At 57.4% G+C, this 12,500-nt stretch overlaps 2 non-coding genes and 1 pseudogene across 2 annotated transcripts; all 3 read left to right on the top strand.

Moving 5' to 3' along the window:
- The first annotated feature begins 8,273 nt into the window (after nucleotides 1-8,273).
- LOC138362341 (small subunit ribosomal RNA) lies at nucleotides 8,274-10,145 on the top strand. The gene has a single exon (XR_011227589.1). It is a non-coding gene; the product is annotated as a small subunit ribosomal RNA (ribosomal RNA).
- Nucleotides 10,146-10,792: 647 nt separating this feature from the next.
- On the top strand, nucleotides 10,793-10,954 carry LOC138362339 (5.8S ribosomal RNA). Its single transcript, XR_011227587.1, has one exon. It is a non-coding gene; the product is annotated as a 5.8S ribosomal RNA (ribosomal RNA).
- Nucleotides 10,955-12,040: 1,086 nt separating this feature from the next.
- The window catches only part of LOC138362338 (large subunit ribosomal RNA), a pseudogene marked incomplete at its 3' end in the record, with an annotated part of 3,127 nt that continues 2,667 nt past the window's right edge, over nucleotides 12,041-12,500 (top strand).

Consider the following 12,500-nt stretch of genomic DNA (forward strand, 5'->3'; position numbering starts at 1 on the left):
TCGGTGCGTCGTCGAGAGAGTGCTGTGAGGCGGCTGAGGACAGGGAGGAAACGGAGAGACGACCCACTGAGGGCTGGGTGCGTCGTCGAGAGAGTGCTGTGAGGCGGCTGGGGACAGGGAGGAAATTGAGAGACGACCTCACTGTGGCTCGGTGAAACCGTCGAGTAGATCTTTCAGGTGGCTGAGGGCAGGAAGGAAAAGCAGAGACGAGGACTTGGGGGGGTAGGGGGTGGGGTTGGGCTCTGGATGGGTGAGGGGAGGGGGGGTGTTAAGGTGGGTCGCCGAAAACGGAGATTCGAACTCAAAAGGCGGGCTAGGATCCGTCCCTGATCCGACACAGAGACAGAACGGAGAGACGACCCACTGTGGCAGGGTGAGGCGTCGAGAGAGTCCTGTGAGGCGGCTGAGGACAGGGAGGAAACGGAGAGACGACCCACCGAGGGCTCGGTGCGTCGTCGAGAGAGTGCTGTGAGGCGGCTGAGGACAGGGAGGAAACGGAGAGACGACCCACTGAGGGCTGGGTGCGTCGTCGAGAGAGTGCTGTGAGGCGGCTGGGGACAGGGAGGAAATTGAGAGACGACCTCACTGTGGCTCGGTGAAACCGTCGAGTAGATCTTTCAGGTGGCTGAGGGCAGGAAGGAAAAGCAGAGACGAGGACATGGGGGGGTAGGGGGTGGGGTTGGGCTCTGGATGGGTGAGGGGAGGGGGGGTGTTAAGGTGGGTCGCCGAAAACGGAGATTCGACCTCAAACGGCGGGCTAGGATCCGTCCCTGATCCGACACAGAGACAGAACGGAGAGACGACCCACTGTGGCAGGGTGAGGCGTCGAGAGAGTCCTGTGAGGCGGCTGAGGACAGGGAGGAAACGGAGAGACGACCCACCGAGGGCTCGGTGCGTCGTCGAGAGAGTGCTGTGAGGCGGCTGAGGACAGGGAGGAAACGGAGAGACGACCCACTGAGGGCTGGGTGCGTCGTCGAGAGAGTGCTGTGAGGCGGCTGGGGACAGGGAGGAAATTGAGAGACGACCTCACTGTGGCTCGGTGAAACCGTCGAGTAGATCTTTCAGGTGGCTGAGGGCAGGAAGGAAAAGCAGAGACGAGGACTTGGGGGGGTAGGGGGTGGGGTTGGGCTCTGGATGGGTGAGGGGAGGGGGGGTGTTAAGGTGGGTCGCCGAAAACGGAGATTCGAACTCAAAAGGCGGGCTAGGATCCGTCCCTGATCCGACACAGAGACAGAACGGAGAGACGACCCACTGTGGCAGGGTGAGGCGTCGAGAGAGTCCTGTGAGGCGGCTGAGGACAGGGAGGAAACGGAGAGACGACCCACCGAGGGCTCGGTGCGTCGTCGAGAGAGTGCTGTGAGGCGGCTGAGGACAGGGAGGAAACGGAGAGACGACCCACTGAGGGCTGGGTGCGTCGTCGAGAGAGTGCTGTGAGGCGGCTGGGGACAGGGAGGAAATTGAGAGACGACCTCACTGTGGCTCGGTGAAACCGTCGAGTAGATCTTTCAGGTGGCTGAGGGCAGGAAGGAAAAGCAGAGACGAGGACTTGGGGGGGTAGGGGGTGGGGTTGGGCTCTGGATGGGTGAGGGGAGGGGGGGTGTTAAGGTGGGTCGCCGAAAACGGAGATTCGACCTCAAAAGGCGGGCTAGGATCCGTCCCTGATCCGACACAGAGACAGAACGGAGAGACGACCCACTGTGGCAGGGTGAGGCGTCGAGAGAGTCCTGTGAGGCGGCTGAGGACAGGGAGGAAACGGAGAGACGACCCACCGAGGGCTCGGTGCGTCGTCGAGAGAGTGCTGTGAGGCGGCTGAGGACAGGGAGGAAACGGAGAGACGACCCACTGAGGGCTGGGTGCGTCGTCGAGAGAGTGCTGTGAGGCGGCTGGGGACAGGGAGGAAATTCAGAGACGACCTCACTGTGGCTCGGTGAAACCGTCGAGTAGATCTTTCAGGTGGCTGAGGGCAGGAAGGAAAAGCAGAGACGAGGACTTGGGGGGGTAGGGGGTGGGGTTGGGCTCTGGATGGGTGAGGGGAGGGGGGGTGTTAAGGTGGGTCGCCGAAAACGGAGATTCGACCTCAAACGGCGGGCTAGGATCCGTCCCTGATCCGACACAGAGACAGAACGGAGAGACGACCCACTGTGGCAGGGTGAGGCGTCGAGAGAGTCCTGTGAGGCGGCTGAGGACAGGGAGGAAACGGAGAGACGACCCACCGAGGGCTCGGTGCGTCGTCGAGAGAGTGCTGTGAGGCGGCTGAGGACAGGGAGGAAACGGAGAGACGACCCACTGAGGGCTGGGTGCGTCGTCGAGAGAGTGCTGTGAGGCGGCTGGGGACAGGGAGGAAATTCAGAGACGACCTCACTGTGGCTCGGTGAAACCGTCGAGTAGATCTTTCAGGTGGCTGAGGGCAGGAAGGAAAAGCAGAGGCGAGGACTTGGGGGGGTAGGGGGTGGGGTAGGGCTCTGGATGGGTGAGGGGAGGGGGGGTGTTAAGGTGGGTCGCCGAAAACGGAGATTCGACCTCAAACGGCGGGCTAGGATCCGTCCCTGATCCGACACAGAGACAGAACGGAGAGACGACCCACTGTGGCAGGGTGTGGCGTCGAGAGAGTCCTGTGGGGCGGCTGAGGACAGGGAGGAAACGGAGAGACGACCCACCGAGGGCTCGGTGCGTCGTCGAGAGAGTGCTGTGAGGCGGCTGAGGACAGGGAGGAAACGGAGAGACGACCCACTGAGGGCTGGGTGCGTCGTCGAGAGAGTGCTGTGAGGCGGCTGGGGACAGTGAGGAAATTCAGAGACGACCTCACTGTGGCTCGGTGAAACCGTCGAGTAGATCTTTCAGGTGGCTGAGGGCAGGAAGGAAAAGCAGAGACGAGGACTTGGGGGGGTAGGGGGTGGGGTTGGGCTCTGGATGGGTGAGGAGAGGGGGGGTGTTAAGGTGGGTCGCCGAAAACGGAGATTCGAACTCAAAAGGCGGGCTAGGATCCGTCCCTGATCCGACACAGAGACGGAACGGAGAGACGACCCACTGTGGCAGGGTGTGGCGTCGAGAGAGTCCTGTGGGGCGGCTGAGGACAGGGAGGAAACGGAGAGACGACCCACCGAGGGCTCGGTGCGTCGTCGAGAGAGTGCTGTGAGGCGGCTGAGGACAGGGAGGAAACGGAGAGACGACCCACTGAGGGCTGGGTGCGTCGTCGAGAGAGTGCTGTGAGGCGGCTGGGGACAGGGAGGAAATTGAGAGACGACCTCACTGTGGCTCGGTGAAACCGTCGAGTAGATCTTTCAGGTGGCTGAGGGCAGGAAGGAAAAGCAGAGACGAGGACTTGGGGGGGAAGGGGGTGGGGTTGGGCTCTGGATGGGTGAGGGGAGGGGGGGTGTTAAGGTGGGTCGCCGAAAACGGAGATTCGAACTCAAAAGGCGGGCTAGGATCCGTCCCTGATCCGACACAGAGACAGAACGGAGAGACGACCCACTGTGGCAGGGTGAGGCGCCGAGAGAGTCCTGTGAGGCGGCTGAGGACAGGGAGGAAACGGAGAGACGACCCACCGAGGGCTCGGTGCGTCGTCGAGAGAGTGCTGTGAGGCGGCTGAGGACAGGGAGGAAACGGAGAGACGACCCACTGAGGGCTGGGTGCGTCGTCGAGAGAGTGCTGTGAGGCGGCTGGGGACAGGGAGGAAATTGAGAGACGACCTCACTGTGGCTCGGTGAAACCGTCGAGTAGATCTTTCAGGTGGCTGAGGGCAGGAAGGAAAAGCAGAGACGAGGACATGGGGGGGTAGGGGGTGGGGTTGGGCTCTGGATGGGTGAGGGGAGGGGGGGTGTTAAGGTGGGTCGCCGAAAACGGAGATTCGACCTCAAACGGCGGGCTAGGATCCGTCCCTGATCCGACACAGAGACAGAACGGAGAGACGACCCACTGTGGCAGGGTGAGGCGTCGAGAGAGTCCTGTGAGGCGGCTGAGGACAGGGAGGAAACGGAGAGACGACCCACCGAGGGCTCGGTGCGTCGTCGAGAGAGTGCTGTGAGGCGGCTGAGGACAGGGAGGAAACGGAGAGACGACCCACTGAGGGCTGGGTGCGTCGTCGAGAGAGTGCTGTGAGGCGGCTGGGGACAGTGAGGAAATTCAGAGACGACCTCACTGTGGCTCGGTGAAACCGTCGAGTAGATCTTTCAGGTGGCTGAGGGCAGGAAGGAAAAGCAGAGACGAGGACTTGGGGGGGTAGGGGGTGGGGTTGGGCTCTGGATGGGTGAGGAGAGGGGGGGTGTTAAGGTGGGTCGCCGAAAACGGAGATTCGAACTCAAAAGGCGGGCTAGGATCCGTCCATGGTGTGGCACCAAGAGAGAATGGCGAGACGACCCACTGTGGCTCGGTGTGGCGTCGAGAGAGTCCTGTCAGGCGGCTGAGGGCAGGGAGGAAACCGGAGATGGGGGGGAGGGAGGTGCAAACCTGGACTGTTAGGCGAGCGGCTTACTCCCGCCGTTTACCCGCTGGACCTCGTCCAGTCTCCGGCAATGCTCCGGCACAGAGAATGCCTGGCCTGGCGTGACGGCCTGCTCCTGCCCGGTGTGTGGCGGTCGCGCCAGCAGTGTTTCTCGTGTAGCATGCGAGCGTTGCCGGTGTCGTCGGGAGCCGGGATATGTTCTCGAACAAAGTTACCTGAGCGAGTGTGCCTTTCTCCCTGTCGTCAGCTCGGGTCTGGTCGAATTGGGCCGGTGGCGCCGAAGAAGTTACCACCGGAGACCAGGGTCCAGTGGCTAGAGCCGGGCCCAACGGCTATTGCCGAGTACCTTCCTCCGATGCAGGAAGAAGGTGTGTTCAGTCCCGCGGAAATCGTACGGCGGGTGCCGAATTTACCAGTGGCCAGCCGGGTCCAGGAGCTAGAGCCGGATTTGTCGGCTACTGCCGGGTAACCTACTTTGGATGCGGGTGCTGGGGTGGTCGGCCCCGCGGAAATCGGACGGCAGGCGCCGAAGATACCAGCGGCGAGCCGGGTCCCGGAGCTAGAGCCGAGCCCATCGGCTATTGTTGAGTAGCCGTCTTTGCCGGCAGAGCTGGCGTTTTCAGTCTCGTCGAAATCAGACGGCGGGCGCCGAAGTTAACAGCGGCTAGCCGGGCCCCAGAGCTAGAGCCGGACCCAGGGACTAAAGCCCAGCGGTGTGCTTCCGGTTGGGCGTTTGCGTTTTCAGTCTCGCGGAAATCGGACGGAGGGCGCCGAAGTTACGTTTTGCCAGCCGGGTCCAGTAGCTAGAGCCGGGCCCGGGGACTAGAGTCCCGCGTCGGCCTCCGACCCAAGTGCTTCTGTTTTCAATCTCGTCCAAATCGGACGAGGGGTACGGAAACGGCACAACTTAACCCGGGTCCAGGGGCTAGAGCCGGGCCCGGCGACTAGAGTCCCGCGTCGGCCTTCGGCCCAAGTGCTTCCGTTTTCAATCTCGTCCAAATCGGATGGAGGGTACCGAAACGGCGAAACGTAACCCTGACTCCCTTGCAAGTGCCTGGTCCGGTAACCCTATTGTCCTTCAAGGCTCTCAGACCTGAAAGGAATTGGGAGGCAAGTTCGGCATTCTGGCCGAAATCGAGCGCCGGAGTGTACCTTTTTCCAGAACTGGGACATGGTACATCAGGGGTTTTCGTGCTTAGACCACAGCACAGCGAGAGCTGGGCGACCATTTGAGCTCAATTTGCACGAAGTGACGACATCACCTTGACCCATTCGATATATATAGGGGAGACCTGGTGTCTGTGGCACCTTTCTCGTGGGTAACCTGCTGTCTTAGGGGACCATGCGAGGGAGACTACTGACAACTACCTGCGTCTTGGCGACATTCTAAGTCTCGTTGTTGCCAGAGGGAAGGAGCAAATGTTTTCCATTGTTTTGGTGCGTTGGCTACTTTCCCTTCCCCCATTCCACGGTGCTGGTTCTCGGTTCCGGTGCGGTAGCGAACTGTTTGCCGCAGACGTTTACCGGAGTAAATGGGGAACCAGCCTTTTACCTGTCGCGGGGTACATATGCCGAGGTATTTGGAGTCCGGTGTGTGAGTGACCGACCATTGCGTTCTGTTAGACATACGTAACATTAGGCGAAGGCGGCCCTCCTTGCACATGTCGTGTGGTTCCAGAGCCAGGCATCTCGGGTCCGGTGTGCGCGTGCGACCGATCTTGTTCATGTGTTAGACATACGTAACAGTGGGCGAAGACGGTCGGCGAAACTCGCGCATGTCGTGTGGTCCGAGATGGCCTTCCATGCACATTAGATATAGCTATATAAAGGGGGAGACTCGGTGGCTGGCTGACAACTACCGGCGTCTTGGCGACATTGTGTCTCGTTGTCGCCAGAGAGAAGGAGCAAATGTATTCCATTGTTTTGGTACGTGGGCTCCTTTCTCTTCCCCCACTGTTAGGGCGCTGGTTCTCGGTTCCGGTGCGGTAGCGAACTGTTTGCCGCAGACGTATACCGGAGTAATTGGGGAACCAGACGGTGTTTTGCCTGTCGCGGGATTGGATCACAGGTTCTGGGTTCCGGTGCGGTTGCGAACTGCTTCTCGTTCACCGGCGCCAATGGGGAACCTGCCTGTCTGTCGCGGGGCAAATGCCACATAGGCTGAGGTATTTGGAGTCCGGTGTGTGAGTGACCGACCATTGCGTTCTGTTAGACATACGTAACATTAGGCGAAGGCGGCCCTCCTTGCACATGTCGTGTGGTTCCAGAGCCAGGCATCTCGGGTCCGGTGTGCGCGTGCGACCGATCTTGTTCATGTGTTAGACATACGTAACAGTGGGCGAAGACGGTCGGCGAAACTCGCGCATGTCGTGTGGTCCGAGATGGCCTTCCATGGACGTTAGATATAGCTATATAAAGGGGGAGACTCGGTGGCTGGCTGAACCTACTACCGGCGTCTTGGCGACATTGTGTCTCGTTGTCGCCAGAGAGAAGGAGCAAATGTATTCCATTGTTTTGGTGCGTGGGCTCCTTTCTCTTCCCCCACTGTTAGGGTGCTGGTTCTCGGTTCCGGTGCGGTAGCGAACTGTTTGCCGCAGACGTATACCGGAGTAATTGGGGAACCAGACGGTGTTTTGCCTGTCGCGGGATTGGATCACAGGTTCTGGGTTCCGGTGCGGTTGCGAACTGCTTCTCGTTCACCGGCGCCAATGGGGAACCTGCCTGTCTGTCGCGGGGCAAATGCCACATAGGCTGAGGTATTTGGAGTCCGGTGTGTGAGCGACCGACCATTGCGTCTTGTTAGACATACGTAACTTGCAGGCGAAGGCGGCCCTCCTCGCACATGTCGTGTGGTTCCAGAGCCCAGGCACCTCGGGGTCCGGTGTGCGCGTGCGACCGATCTTGTTCATGTGTTAGACATACGTAACAGTGGGCGAAGACGGTCGGCGAAACTCGCGCATGTCGTGTGGCTCGAGAATTGCCTTCAATTCCTCCCTGGAGTGAGTAGTTTGTTTCGGCAGCAGCTCTCTCTCCACACAACCCCCCATCATCCTCCTTCCCGCAAGAGCATGATCCCGATGCTCGATGCAAACTGAGAACTGTCACTGCACACGCTGCGGCATCTCGGGTCCGGTGCGCGAGGCGAACTTGCATTCTGCTAGACATACGTAGCATTAGGCGAGAGCGCCCGTAATCGCGCACGTCGTGAGGCTCGAGAGGCCTTCAAAGCAGCGCCTCTGTATTGTGTCACGACGATTCCTTCCGATCTCCGTGCGATCACTTCTCCAGCCTACGACTGCACATCGAGTCAGCTATCGATCGGTCTGTGTGCATGGGAACAGAGCACCAACCTTCTTCCATGTCATGGGAAGGCTGAACAAAAACACTGTGGCGTCGCCTCTCTCCACCAACGAGGAGGCGACAAACCACACGGCACCTCGGATGCATTTCCGACGGTTCCTTTCATATAAAAGGGGTGACGCCGAGGAAAATAAGACTCGCGTCCCTACCAAAACGAAAAAGACCACCACCACCACCTACTCACTTACTACTGCTCCTCCTCCTGTTTTTCCAGCTTGCCGTGTTGAATGACGACAATGACGAGCAGGAGTAATCTCGGCGGGGTAGTTATGATCGTTCGTCCACGCGGAGTAACTGCTCTCCTCCGCCTCTGTTCGTCTAACGTATCGACATAACGCCATACTGTCGGGCTGCTAGAGAGTCCATAGTGAGATTTAACTTGCAAAGCAGGATTAAAACGCAAAACCGAGGGGAGCGAGGGGTGTGTGTGTGTGTGTGTCTTGTGTACTATATATCCGTAGTACTGTTGAGCTACCTGGTTGATCCTGCCAGTAGTCATATGCTTGTCTCAAAGATTAAGCCATGCATGTGTAAGTACAAGCCGAGTTAAGGCGAAACCGCGAATGGCTCATTAAATCAGCTATGTTTCATTGGATCTGTAAACCCACTTACTTGGATAACTGTGGTAATTCTAGAGCTAATACATGCATCACGTCTCTGACCGCAAGGGAAGAGCGCTTTTATTAGTTCAAAACTGGTCGGGCCTCGGTCCGTTAACCCACCCGTGGTGAATCTGAATAACTTTTTGCTGAGCGCACGGTCTCCGCACCGGCGCCGCATCCTTCAAGTGTCTGCCTTATCAGCTTTCGATTGTAGGTTATGCGCCTACAATGGCTATAACGGGTAACGGGGAATCAGGGTTCGATTCCGGAGAGGGAGCCTGAGAAACGGCTACCACATCTAAGGAAGGCAGCAGGCACGCAAATTACCCACTCCCGGCACGGGGAGGTAGTGACGAAAAATAACGATGCGAGACTCATCCGAGGCCTCGCAATCGGAATGAGTACACTTTAAATCCTTTAACGAGGATCTATTGGAGGGCAAGTCTGGTGCCAGCAGCCGCGGTAATTCCAGCTCCAATAGCGTATATTAAAGTTGTTGCGGTTAAAAAGCTCGTAGTTGGATCTCAGTTCCGGACTGACGGTACACCGCCTGGTGCTTACTGTCACGCTCCGAACAGCTAACTAGCCCCGCCGGCTCGCACGGGGTGCTCTTCATCGAGTGTCCCGAGTGGCCGGCACGTTTACTTTGAAAAAATTAGAGTGCTCAGAGCAGGCTACTTTAATGGCCTGAATGTCTATGCATGGAATAATGGAATAGGACCTCGGTTCTATTTTGTTGGTTTTCGGAACCTGAGGTAATGACTAATAGGAACAGGCGGGGGCATTCGTACTGCGACGCTAGAGGTGAAATTCTTGGACCGTCGCAAGACGAACTACTGCGAAAGCATTTGCCAAGGATGTTTTCATTAATCAAGAACGAAAGTTAGAGGTTCGAAGGCGATCAGATACCGCCCTAGTTCTAACCATAAACGATGCCAACTAGCGATCCGCCGGCGTTATTCCCATGACCCGGCGGGCAGCTTCCGGGAAACCAAAGTCTTTGGGTTCCGGGGGAAGTATGGTTGCAAAGCTGAAACTTAAAGGAATTGACGGAAGGGCACCACCAGGAGTGGAGCCTGCGGCTTAATTTGACTCAACACGGGGAACCTCACCAGGCCCAGACACCGGAAGGATTGACAGATTGAGAGCTCTTTCTCGATTCGGTGGGTGGTGGTGCATGGCCGTTCTTAGTTGGTGGAGCGATTTGTCTGGTTAATTCCGATAACGAACGAGACTCTGGCCTATTAACTAGTCGACGGATCTCCAGCAATTGGTGTCCAGTTCGCAACTTCTTCTTAGAGGGATTAGCGGCAATTCTAGCCGCACGAGATTGAGCAATAACAGGTCTGTGATGCCCTTAGATGTTCTGGGCCGCACGCGCGCTACACTGAAGAGATCAACGTGTTCTCCCCCTCCGAGAGGAGCGGGTAACCCGTTCAATCCCCTTCATGATAGGGATTGGGGCTTGCAATTGTTTCCCATGAACGAGGAATTCCCAGTAAGTGCAAGTCATCAGCTTGCGCTGATTACGTCCCTGCCCTTTGTACACACCGCCCGTCGCTACTACCGATTGAATGATTTAGTGAGGCCTTCGGACTGGCGCTCTTGGATGTTCTACCCCTCGCGTCTCGGCGCAAGGGGTTCTCGCCTCGAGCTGACGGAAAGATGTCCAAACTTGATCATTTAGAGGAAGTAAAAGTCGTAACAAGGTTTCCGTAGGTGAACCTGCGGAAGGATCATTACAGTTTGTGACGCGAGAGCTGCAACCATCGGCTCGTCGTCGTCGTTCGAGTATTCTTCAATGCGAAGAAGGCAAGGGTAGCCTTGGGAGCCGCACCCAATTGCCGTGGGAAAGGAGAAAGCGGATAAACGGCGGGGAGATCAACACCCACTGTGAGACAATAACAGGTCTGTGATGTCGGACTGACATGACATGTCAGTCAGTCCGACCGGCGCAGGTCACAGTCCTAGCGCCGTATACTGCTTTAGAGTCGTCTGTTGGGGCTCGCGACACCCGTCACCGACATCTTTCTTCCTTGTCCCCGGTCGCTCAGTGGCTTCCGGCACCCACACCATAGAGAGAAAGCAGCAGGCGAAGACGCTACTGCTCCTCTCGTTGACAGGGCCGGCGCCTGCTACTCTGGCGGCGTCTAGTGCTGGGTTTTCCTTGACACGCTTCCCAGTGGGCCCCTCCCTCCCCGCCTTCACTCTACTGTAAACGTAAATGTACGTGTGCGGCAGAGGAGGAAAAAGGGGAGAGAGAAAAAAAGCATTTTATGTGTCTTCTAACCAAAGTCGGGCTCTTACCAGCCCTATCAAACCCCCCATACATTACGTCCTCCTATGATGGAGTGATAGACGGCCGACAGGCCTTAATAAAAACATATACAACTCTTAACGGTGGATCACTTGGCTCGTGGGTCGATGAAGACCGCAGCTAACTGCGTGTCGGTATGTGAATCGCAAGAATACCAGATACATCGACAAGTCGAACGCACATTGCGGCGGCAGTCCTGATATGTGTACTGTCGCCACTCCTGCGCGAGGGTCGGAATAACATCCATCGGGCGAGTAGCTGTTGCGGCCTCCATATTCTGCTCTTTGGCAGGCTCAACGATGCGCTTTGGCCTGCTCTGGGGAACGACGCCCGCCACTGCCCCCCGAATGAGAAGGCAGGAGGCAAACCGGGAGTCCCCCTAATATTTGACAAACGAGCCCCTAGCACACCTCATCATGCTGTGAAAGAAAGACGCTTTTCGTCCTATTTCTGCAACAGAGGCCTGCCGCCCTTTGAGTGAGAAAACACTCGACGTCTGCTGCGGATCCGATTGTCCCACAGACGTGCAGCAAGCAAAGCCGCCAGTTTCCACCCCTCCGTGGACTGGATGGCACAACACAAGGGTATGGCTAGAGGACCGGGTCGGAAGCGACATGCCATGCGTCGCCGTCCAGAGGTAGTAGTGTGCCAGGGAAATTGAACGCTTGAGGAACCTCCCGCCTATCACACACACTCTCTACGGACCGACTCAACCGGATTTCATTTACTTTGGCCTAGCAGAATTCGAGAGAGAGAAGAAATGGTGCCAATAACGCTCATGAACGAGTAAATTACACCAGTACACAGGTGCATGTATGAGAGAGAGGCGTGTGCGCACAGAAGTAGTGCTATACTACTACTGTTGTTATTATTATTGTTACAATTTCGTTGGCATGTGTGCACCCTAGTGGTAGCCGCTGCCACAGTTGTGGGGCCTATAAGCAACGCTTGCTGAAACCGAAGTGACGGCGTGTCTGGCGCAAGCCGTCAGACGGCCAAATTCGGATTTTCAGTGCGTTGGCTGGGGGACAGTAACAGCCGTGGCATCATCAGCAGCAGCCGCTGTGTTTGTTGCTGGTGTGGTGCGAGGGAGCGACCGCCTGTCGTCATGACGGAGGAGGTGCTGCTCCCGTGCTGTGCTTTGCCCCTCAGCAAAAGGCGTAGCCAGAGTGCTCGCCGACGGGTGGCGTCCTTGATTGATCAAATCAAAATGTGTGTGACTGTGTGTGTGTGTTTTTGCGCCGAGACCGCCCCTCGAGCGATGATCGATGATCAAATAAAATTTTAAACCACCAGCGCACGAAAAAAAAAACCCACCGTCGACCTCGTGTCGGGAGAGACCTACCCGCCAAATTTAAGCATATTAATAAGCGGAGGAAAAGAAACCAACAGGGATTCCCTTAGTAAGGGCGACTGAACGGGGAAGAGCCCAGCGCATAACCTCGTGTCTTAACCGGCACGAGGGGTGTTGCGTTTCGGAGGGTCCGGCACGCCGTCCCATACCGCCTAAGTCAAGCTTGAAAGCGGCCACTACCCATGGAGGGTGACAGGCCCGTGTGGCGGCGCCCGCGAGGGCATAGATGGGGCGGTCGGAAAGGGCCTCTCTGTAGAGTCGGGTTGCTTAATAATGCAGCCCAAAGCAGGTGGTAAACTCCATCTAAGGCTAAATATGACCACGAGACCGATAGAGGACAAGTACCGTGAGGGAAAGTTGAAAAGAACTTTGAAGAGAGAGTTCAAGAGTACGTGAAACCGTTAAGAGCCAAACGGGTGGAACCTC

The sequence above is a fragment of the Procambarus clarkii genome, unplaced genomic scaffold (assembly GCF_040958095.1).
Source record: "Procambarus clarkii isolate CNS0578487 unplaced genomic scaffold, FALCON_Pclarkii_2.0 HiC_scaffold_1634, whole genome shotgun sequence".
Taxonomy (NCBI): domain Eukaryota; kingdom Metazoa; phylum Arthropoda; class Malacostraca; order Decapoda; family Cambaridae; genus Procambarus; species Procambarus clarkii.